The 9,450-nt window shown below is 36.4% G+C and overlaps 1 pseudogene; it reads right to left on the bottom strand.

Annotated features, from left to right (window-relative positions):
- Positions 1-6,259: 6,259 nt before the first annotated feature.
- On the bottom strand, positions 6,260-7,267 carry LOC108536875 (bifunctional methylenetetrahydrofolate dehydrogenase/cyclohydrolase, mitochondrial pseudogene; annotated as a pseudogene).
- Between the last annotated feature and the right edge of the window lie 2,183 nt (positions 7,268-9,450).

Below are 9,450 nucleotides of genomic sequence, written 5' to 3'. Positions count from 1 at the left end.
TTCTTGTAAGGCAGGCCTGGTGGTGACAAAAATCCCTCAGCATTTGCTTGTGTGTAAAGTATTTTATTTCTCCTTCACTTATAAAGCATAGTTTGGCTGCATATGAAATTCTGGGTTGAAAATTATTAAGAATGTTGAATGTTGGCCCCACTCTTCTGGAATGTAGGGTTTCTGCTGAGATATCCATTGTTAGTCTGATGGGCTTCCCTTTGTAGGTAACCTGACCTTTCTCTCTGGCTGCCCTTAATATTTTTTCCTTTGTTTCAACCTTGGTGAATCTGACGATTATGAGTCTTGGGGTTGCTCTTCTCGAGGAGTATCTCAGTGGTGTTCTCTGTATTTCCTAAATCTGAATGTTGGCCTGTCTTGCTAGGTTGGGTAAGGTCTCCTAGATAATATCCTGAAGTGTGTTTTCCAATTTGGTTCCATTCTCCCTGTCACTTTCAGGTACACCAATCACTCATAGTTTTGGTATTTTCACATAGTCCTTGTGTTCTTCTCTAAGCTGGTTATTCTAGTTAGCAGTTCCTGTAAACTTTTTTCAAGGTTCTTAGCTTCCTGTTGCAACCATTTTTTAAATTACCCAATGTTGTAAATCACTTTCTGGCCAAAATACCTAAAGTAGTTTTAGTTTTCTGCACTAAACCTTGTCTGATGTACATCTCATTGTCCTTCTCTACTTAAAAACTTCAGTCCTTATCCACTCTTTGTGGAAAGTATCCAGATAATCAGCATGATATTAATTGATCTATATAATGATAAATATATTACAATTATAGAAGCATCATTTATGTTTCCATAAATCCATTCAGCTTTCCTCAAATTCATTTACTCTTAATCCAGTATATTTAGCAGCACACGTAAGTTTTCTTACATTTCTCTCCTAACTTGTTTACTAAAATTTATCTTCCTTCAAACTCTTATTCTTATTCTCCTCTAATATGATAATCATCCTATGATTATCCAACAAGAATTGATCTCTTTCTCACTTAAACTAATCTAGCATTTCTGTTTCTTTACTATCATGTGAATCTCTTCAACGCTATTCAATTTCAACTGAACATTGATGACCCTCTCCCCCAATTTGCATCACTGAGTACGGAACCAAATGATATGTCATTACTCAAAATATATATTGATTACTGAACCATGGGACAATCATTGTGCTAGGCACCGGAGTGAGGTATAAAAACACAATCTTTGTCTTAATGAACCTATATCCTAGTAGGATTTAAGTAATCATTAAACAAATCAACCCTAAATAACTATAAAAATCTCAACAGATCAGTTTGATAAAGAGAAGCGTGTGTTATGCTATTACAGGAGAATTTATCTGGTTTGAGGGTTAAGGAAAGCTAGCTATAGAAGTGACACTTGAGGTGATATCTAAAGGATGAACTGACATTAAATGTGATGGGGAGGAATACTGGTGACATGGTGTGTCAGTATGTCTGTTGCTAAACTGGCAACTAGTAAGGGAATGGAGCCCCTGCTCCTTCTTACAGAAAGCATTAGTAGCTGACAGATTCTAATGGAGTTTCCCCCTCACTTTACTTAGGAGATGGAGGAAGCACCTTGGGAATAGGGAATTACCCTCATCAAAGAACATACTTTCCTTTCCACTGGGGCTCACCATACCCATCCCTTTGAGTGTGTCTCTTCTAGTCCCCAGTTTTCTATACACACACATGCACATACACAGATTTGAAAGGGTGATTGGACTATGAGCAAAATAACAATGAAATATAATACATTCATTAAATACATATCAGGGCCCAGGCATATTTCTATTTATTTACGTCTATGTTGGCATTTAATCTGCATAATCACCCTATGGAGTGTATTAAAAAAAAAAAAACAGAAAATACCAAGACTTACAAAATGCCGATATAAGCACCATTGAACATTTACCATGGATTAAATATAACTGTTATAAACACTATTTTTATAGCTATTATTCTCATTTTACTGAGGGACAGGGAGATGAAGTTACGTGTTCATGGTTACATAGCTAATGTGGCCAGAACAGGATTTGAACCAGGCTGATTCAATAGCAGAGTACTTGTGCTATTAACCACTCTGTTGCTTTCCAGGACTGTTTATGACCCTGTTTAATAAATCCTGCAAGGAGGCTTCTGACCTCCATTTTTGCCGTATCTCTTTAGAAAGTGGGTGCTTAGAAGCTCTTTGTTCACAGCTTTGAGTTCTAATCACTAATTCTGGGAAACAAAAAATTTCCATTCATCATCCTATTATGTATGAGAATATTTTTTTCCATCATTTAACACATTTCTGGGTTTTTGTGTCTTTTAGGGTAATAGATGCTGATCAATGCACGTTATGGAATATTAAAAATAATTAAAATATGATTAGGAATATGTGCTTTGTGAATAATGTATTATTTTGCATAATTACAGAATTACTAACTTCCATTAATTTGGAATGGTAAGAATGAACTGAACTATAGTAAAAAGATATAGTTATAGGCAAATATATATATTCATCAAGAATGAATGAGTAAATCTCACCAACAACATTTTGCTGGCAAGAACATCAGCATAATGGATAATATTTCTGTTATAGATGTGCCTTGTAGAAAAATAATCTTGCCACACTCTTACAGATTCCTTTGTCATTATGTGAAAAATGTAGAAGCAGCGTGGTTTTAAACAGGTCCTGTACTGAATTCTAAGAAAGGATTTCCCTAAAGGAGCATAAGGGTGTCAGTAACACCTCAAAACCCTGTGCAAAGTTTATGTTAATTTGTGTACATGTGTTTTACTGGGAGAAGGAGTTCATTGCTTTAACTAAGTTTCTGGAATGGTTCCCCAAAACGGTTAAGAAATGCTGATGTAGGCCGGGCACAGTGGCTCAAGCCTGTAATCCCAGCACTTTGGGAGGCCGAGATGGATGGATCACGAGGTCAGGAGATCGAGACCATCCTGGCTAACACGGTGAAACCCCGTCTCTACTAAAAAATACAAAAAACTAGCTGGGCGAGGTGGCGGGCGCCTGTAGTCCCAGCTGCTGGGGAGGCCGAGGCAGGAGAATGGCGTGAACCCGGGAGGCGGAGCTTGCAGTGAGCTGAGATCCAGCGACTGCACTCCAGCCTGGGCGACAGAGCGAGACTCCGTCTCAAAAAAAAAAAAAGAAAGAAAGAAATGCTGATGCAACATAGCAACATGCTTATCAACACCAAACAAATCTAAGACAATATATTCATTTATAACTATAAGAAAAGCATTAATCATTCTCTATTAAATAAAAAAATGTATAAAGACTGACTAATAAAGCATTAAAATAAGCATTTATTTACACACCTTTGTTATGAATGAAGTCAAGATGGGCCTCAGGCAGATTGATCCCTTGGAACTGATTTTCCTGGCAGTAAAATTTTCCCTGTATCAGCAGCTCAGTTTTGCTTTTCCCTTTATTCTTGTATCTTTTTATTTGAGGTGATTTCAAGTGAGATAAAGTTCTGAAATCTAATTTTTCTTAAGGTTAAATGTTCAGTTTAAGGTTAAATCTTAAATAAAAATCCTGAAACCTGTTACATTCCCCCACAAATTTAATTTTCAGAAGGTACAATTATTGAATTCTAACTCATAGCAGAGATACATAGAATAACCTGATGGATAGTCATCTTCATAGCACAAAATTGGTACTTATTCTTAGGCAAAGTTAAAAGGTTCATTTATAATAATATTGTCAGTTTTTGAGATTATTTTGTCATCTACTAATTTGTATGATTGAGGAAAAATAAATTTGTCTTAGAATCAAAAGCAAAAAAGTAAAATATATACATATACACGAGATAAGGAATACATTTTAAAATAATTTTAACATATGTTAATGTCACACTTCACAGATGACACTCATTAATGAAATTTCAGAAAAACAGACCAACCTAGACAGTACCCCAGAGATAATATATTTGCCTTATTTCTATTTCTGAATAATCTGAATAATATAATACTCAAAATGTCTTTTATTCCCCCAAAGTTTAGGATTGCTTTTCTGTGAAGAATGTCATTGGGATTTTGATAGGGATTGTATTTTATCTGCAGATTGCTTGGGTAGTATAGACATTTTAATAATATTAATTCTTCTAATCCACGAGCACAGGATGTCTTTCCATTTATTAACACCTTCTTCAATTTCCCTTATCAATGTTTTATACTTTTCATTATAGAGATACTTCACTTCTTTGGTTAAATTTATTCCTGGGTATTTTATTTTGTTGTAGCTATTGTAAATGGGATTTCTTTTTCATATATTTTACTGTTGCATATAGAAATACTACTGATTTTCGTATGTTGATTTTATATTCTGCAACTGTACTGAATTTGTTCATTAGTTCTAACAGTCTCTTGGTGGAGTCTGTTGGGTTTTCTATATATAAGATCGTGTCATCTGCAAACTGGAACACTTTTACTTGCTCCTTTTCAATTTGGAAGCTATTTCCTTCTCTTGCCTAACTGCTCTGTCTACGAGTTCCAGTACTATATTAAAAAGAAGTGGTAAAAGTAGGAAACCTTGTCTTCTTCCCAATTTTAGAGAAAAAACTTAACTTTTCCCTGTTCAGTATTATGTTAACTGTGGGTTTGTCATATATGGCCTTTATTATGTTGAGATATGTTCCTTCTATATATACTTTGTTAAGAATTTTTACCATGAAGTCATGTTGAATTTTATTGAATGCTTTTCCTGTGTCTATGGAGATGATCATATAATTTTTGTACTTCATTCTATTAATGTAATGTAATGCAAATCAATGTTTATTGATTTGCGTATGTTGAGCCATCTTTGTATCCCTAGTATAAATCCCTCTTTAACCTAACGAATGGTCTTTTTGATGTGCTGTTGAATTTACTTTGCTAGTATTTTGTTGACGTTCATCATGGATATTGTCCTATAGTTTGCTATTTTTGTTATGTGCTTGTCTGGTTTTGATTTCAGAGGAATTTATTTTTTACATCGACAGAAAAAATTATATATATTTATCATATACAACGTGATGTTTTGAAGTATATATACATTGTGGAATTACTACATTTGGGTAACTAACATGCTTTACCTCACAGTTATCAATATACATATTTCAAAATAAACAAAATCTAAGATGTGTTTTTTAGCAAAACTTATTTCTGCCAAAGGGATTTCAGTTAGTATCATTTAAACATTTTGCTGAGGAAAAAAAAGATTTCAGACTTAAATGCTGAAAGCAATGAAACTATTTTATTTTGTAATTTTCTTTACTTTAACCACACCAGACAGATGTGTTTTATTAAAAAAGAAAAAAATAATAACTTTAATCGGAAAGTCTGATTAAATTCAATATTAACACAAACTCTTAAACATTTTCTGGAAAAGTCAAAAGGGTACATCACAGAAAAGCAGGCAGCTGCTGACAATTCTTTGGTGGAAAATTAAGTTGCAACTTATCCAGGTCGCCCAAATGATTAACAAGCCAAGTTTGTTTTTCAAAAATAGGTTTTAAGATGTACCAAAGAAACTATACAATACAAAAATTTAACAATATGACAAGACACATAAATACTGTTTAAAATAAGCCTCTAAATGCTAGAAAACTAAAATGGGAAGAACTTACTGAAGGGTAACATACATAAAATAAGGCCTAATAGCAATGAACAATTCTAAACATTTTCCCAATGACTGACTAAGTTTCAAAAGACAGCTTAGGAAAATGATTAACATGTAGTTTTTTCCTAGCCAATTCAGTTCTCCTTAGATAAATCTGGTTACCAATCAATACATATATAAATTAATTTTTTCTACTCAATTACTACCTTTTTTTCTTTTCACCTTTTTCCCTAATTTTATCTAGCAATACTTTTCCTTTGATCAGTTGAACTCAAAGGTTTAGTACCTAAAATGAGTATCAACTCTTATTGGAATAGCACTTGGGAAATGCAATTCTAGAAAAGGCAAATGTTTAACTGAGGTGCTTGACAAAGTTAAGCATCCATTCTCAACATGACAATGTCTCCTATGTTAATCACTAGGTTAATGGCTGCTCTTGGCTAGATCACATGACCCTGCATGATACTGTAATGTTCCCTGGTGAGGTACTGCAGAGCTGTGTGCACAAACACCTACTCATTTAAGCTTTCAATAAATACAAAGCATCATTTTAAACAATCACAGTAGAATAAATTAAAAATAATGCATTTCTATTGGCCTGCTTTGCTTCTTAAGCTGGCTTGGAATGCTGATTGTGACATAGAAGACACAATAGTTAATTAGTGGTAACTCCAAGCTCTTTAGACTTCAACACTTCTCGTTCTTCACGCCTCAGCACTTTTTTTTTGCAGTAATAGTGGCGTTCTTCAATAGCATCACCACTGCTACGGGGCCAATACCTCCAGGAACTGGAGTGATATAACCAGCTTTTTGTCTGACTCCTTCAAAATCCACATCGCCAACTAGCTTGGGTTTGCAGTTACGGGATCATGAACTCTATTTATTCCCACATTAATGACGGTTGCTCCTTCCTGGATCATATCTGCTGTGGTGAGATTTGGAATGCCTGTAGCAGTTATCATAATATCTGCAAGAATTTTATGTTTCTTCGGCTGCTCTTTGGGAATGTATCAATGAGATACTGTAACAGTGGCATCACCTCCAGGACCTTCATGTGCCCCATCTGTGTGCAGTAACATTGCAATGGGCATTTCAACATTTTTTGACCTTCCGACCACAACCACATTCTTCCCTAGGGCGGCAATGCCAGTTTACTTAATTATTTCCCACGCATACCATAGGGTAGCCAGTAACGTGGAATACTGGGCAAACACATTCGCCCTATGTTAATTACATGAAAGTCATCAGCATCCTTGTCTGGAGAAAAGCATTACAGATTTTTCTCTGATCAATTTGCTCTGGAAGAGGCAGCTGAATAAGGAGGCCATCTACATTATTATTCAGTTTATTGATTAAACAGTTCTTCCTCTGAAACTGAAGCTGGTTTCATAATCGTCTCACTGTTGATTCCTACCTCTGCAGCTGTCCTGGTTTTGTTGAGGACATAGGAGTGACTTGCAGGATTCTCGCTAACCAGGATCATGCTCAGGTGTGGCCGTTTGTTACCTGAGGCCAACCACTCTTCCACCTCCTGCTGCACTTCTTGCTTGATCTGCTGGGCCAGTTTCCTTCCAGAAATGACAACAGCTTCATTTCGAACTGCCTCAAGGTGGAAGGGGTGAGGGCGGAGGGAGCAGCACTGACATGAGGAAGTGGCAGCCATAGCCCGCACTGGTGACCTCACCAGGAGGGCTATTCTGTAATTTTCTATCAGACTTTCCAAGTATTTTTATTCTCTGTCTTGTATTTTAGTAGTTACAAATATTTTCTTGATCATTACTGATTTTTATTTCCTATATTGTGGTGGAAATTTTATTTTATATATGGATTTTGCATTTTCAGGTTAAAATCTTACTCGGTGAAATCTCATATTTTTCTTTCAGAGTTAAGCACAAAAGGTGAAAGATCAGTCTATAATAGAACGATGTAGTGAAACCTTAGCAGAAAAATATCTGGCAGTAGAAACAGAGGTGCCTCTCTGAGAGCTAAAGGTTATGTCTTCTCTCCAAGCTATCTATTCTCCATCACTAATGAAGTTGAAAAGAACTTTTAAAAGTTCTTTTGTTTTCAAATCAAAAGTTCTGTTTTTCAAATCAAATTTTGTATATCTACATCAGTAAACATAGGCACATATAATATACAGATAAGGTATTTTATTTAAAAGTTCCTTGCTATTAGAATATTGATTCAATGCATAATTTAAGTGTGTAATAAGATCTTAAATAGTTTTGTCTCCTTTTTCCCAGATCCGTTCTCTTATAGTGAAACTACAAAGGCAGGACTTTCAGAACTTCCCCATCTCCAATCATCCATACACTTAAAATTTTTATTTTAATATTTTTAGTATTATTTATTCATGAATTCATTTATTTAACAAATATTATTTTCTCCTGCCTGACACTATGCTTATTTCTGGGGATACAATAAGGAGAAACAGAGAATCCCTGTCTTCATGGAACTTAGGATCTATATAGGGAGACAGATGTTGTGATTATCACCTAGCAATCACAACCCACGTAATATTGTGATTAATGGTACAAACAGAGGCATTCGGTGGTTTGCTTGAGGAATCTGAGGTAGAACTGAGATGAATGGAGGTTAGTAAGGGAAAGAGAAAAGAAAAGCATGTAGAAAGCTGTGTGGTGGAAAGGGAGGTATGAGAACAGCAAGGCTGAAACAGTGCGAGACGTGTGGCAGACAATGTGGATAAAAATGTTGGGACAAACATTTTCAAACCAGACAGGGCCTTACTAACTACATTGTTTTGCAAGATTTTTGTCCAACTGCTTTCCTCTTGATCCCATATAATAATGGAAAAACAATGAAGCAGTAGGCAATGTAGAAACATTGCTTGACTTGTATTTTGAGGAGATCACTTAGCTGCACTTTTGGGAATATTGGAGAGACACTGAAGAGTTTATGGGAGAAATAGTTCATGGGAGAGATGATGGTATTGACCAGAGTTGTTATGGTGGAGAAACAAAGAAATGACTGAAAGTAAGAGGTTAGTATTATTAGGGAAAAATTGACTTTCTTGGTGAACTGGAAAGGGTGGTGAGGGAAAAAAAATGGTCAAAGATAACTGCTACTTAGATGGACAGTTATGCATGTTAAAATATGTTACACTAAAAAGGGGAGATACGATTGTCCTAAGATAGTTTTGAATATATTAATGTATGGAAGTGTTATCAGCAATCCAAGAGGAGATGGCAAGTAGGCAGTTAGATGTTTGGGTCTTGAATTAGAAATATAAATTTCTGAAGATAGCCGAATAGGAACAGCTCCAGCCTCCAGCTTCCAGCATGAGTGACACAGAAGATGGGTGATTTCTGCATTTTCAACTGAGGTACCGGGTTCATCTCACTGGGGCATGTCAGACAGTTGGTGCTGGTCCACAGGTGCAGCCCGACCAGCAACAGCTGAAGCAGGGCAAGGCATCGCCTCACCTGGGAAGTGCAAGGGGGAAGGGAATTCCTTTTACTAGCCAAAGAAAATTGAGACACACAACACCTGGAAAATCGGCTAACTCCCACCCTAATACTGTGCTTTACCAAGGGTCTTAGCAAATGGCCACACCAGGAGATTATATCCCACACCTGGCCCAGAGGGTCTCATGCCCACAGAGCCTCCCTCATTGCTAGCACAGCAGTCTGAGATCTAACTGCAAGGTGGCAGTGAGGCTGGGGGAGGGGTGCCCGCCATTGCTGAGGGCTAAGTAGTAAACAAAGCCTCTGGGAAGTTTGAATTGGGTGGAGCCCACCGCAGCTCAAGAAGGCCTGTCTGCCTCTGTAGACGCCTCCTCTGGGGACAGGGCATAGCTAAACAAAGAGCAGTAGAAACCTCTGC

The sequence above is a fragment of the Rhinopithecus bieti genome, unplaced genomic scaffold, assembly GCF_001698545.2.
Source record: "Rhinopithecus bieti isolate Rb0 unplaced genomic scaffold, ASM169854v2 scaffold_1101, whole genome shotgun sequence".
NCBI classification, from domain to species: domain Eukaryota; kingdom Metazoa; phylum Chordata; class Mammalia; order Primates; family Cercopithecidae; genus Rhinopithecus; species Rhinopithecus bieti.
Note: the sequence above shows the minus strand (reverse complement) of the source record. Positions and strands in the feature narration are given on the sequence as shown.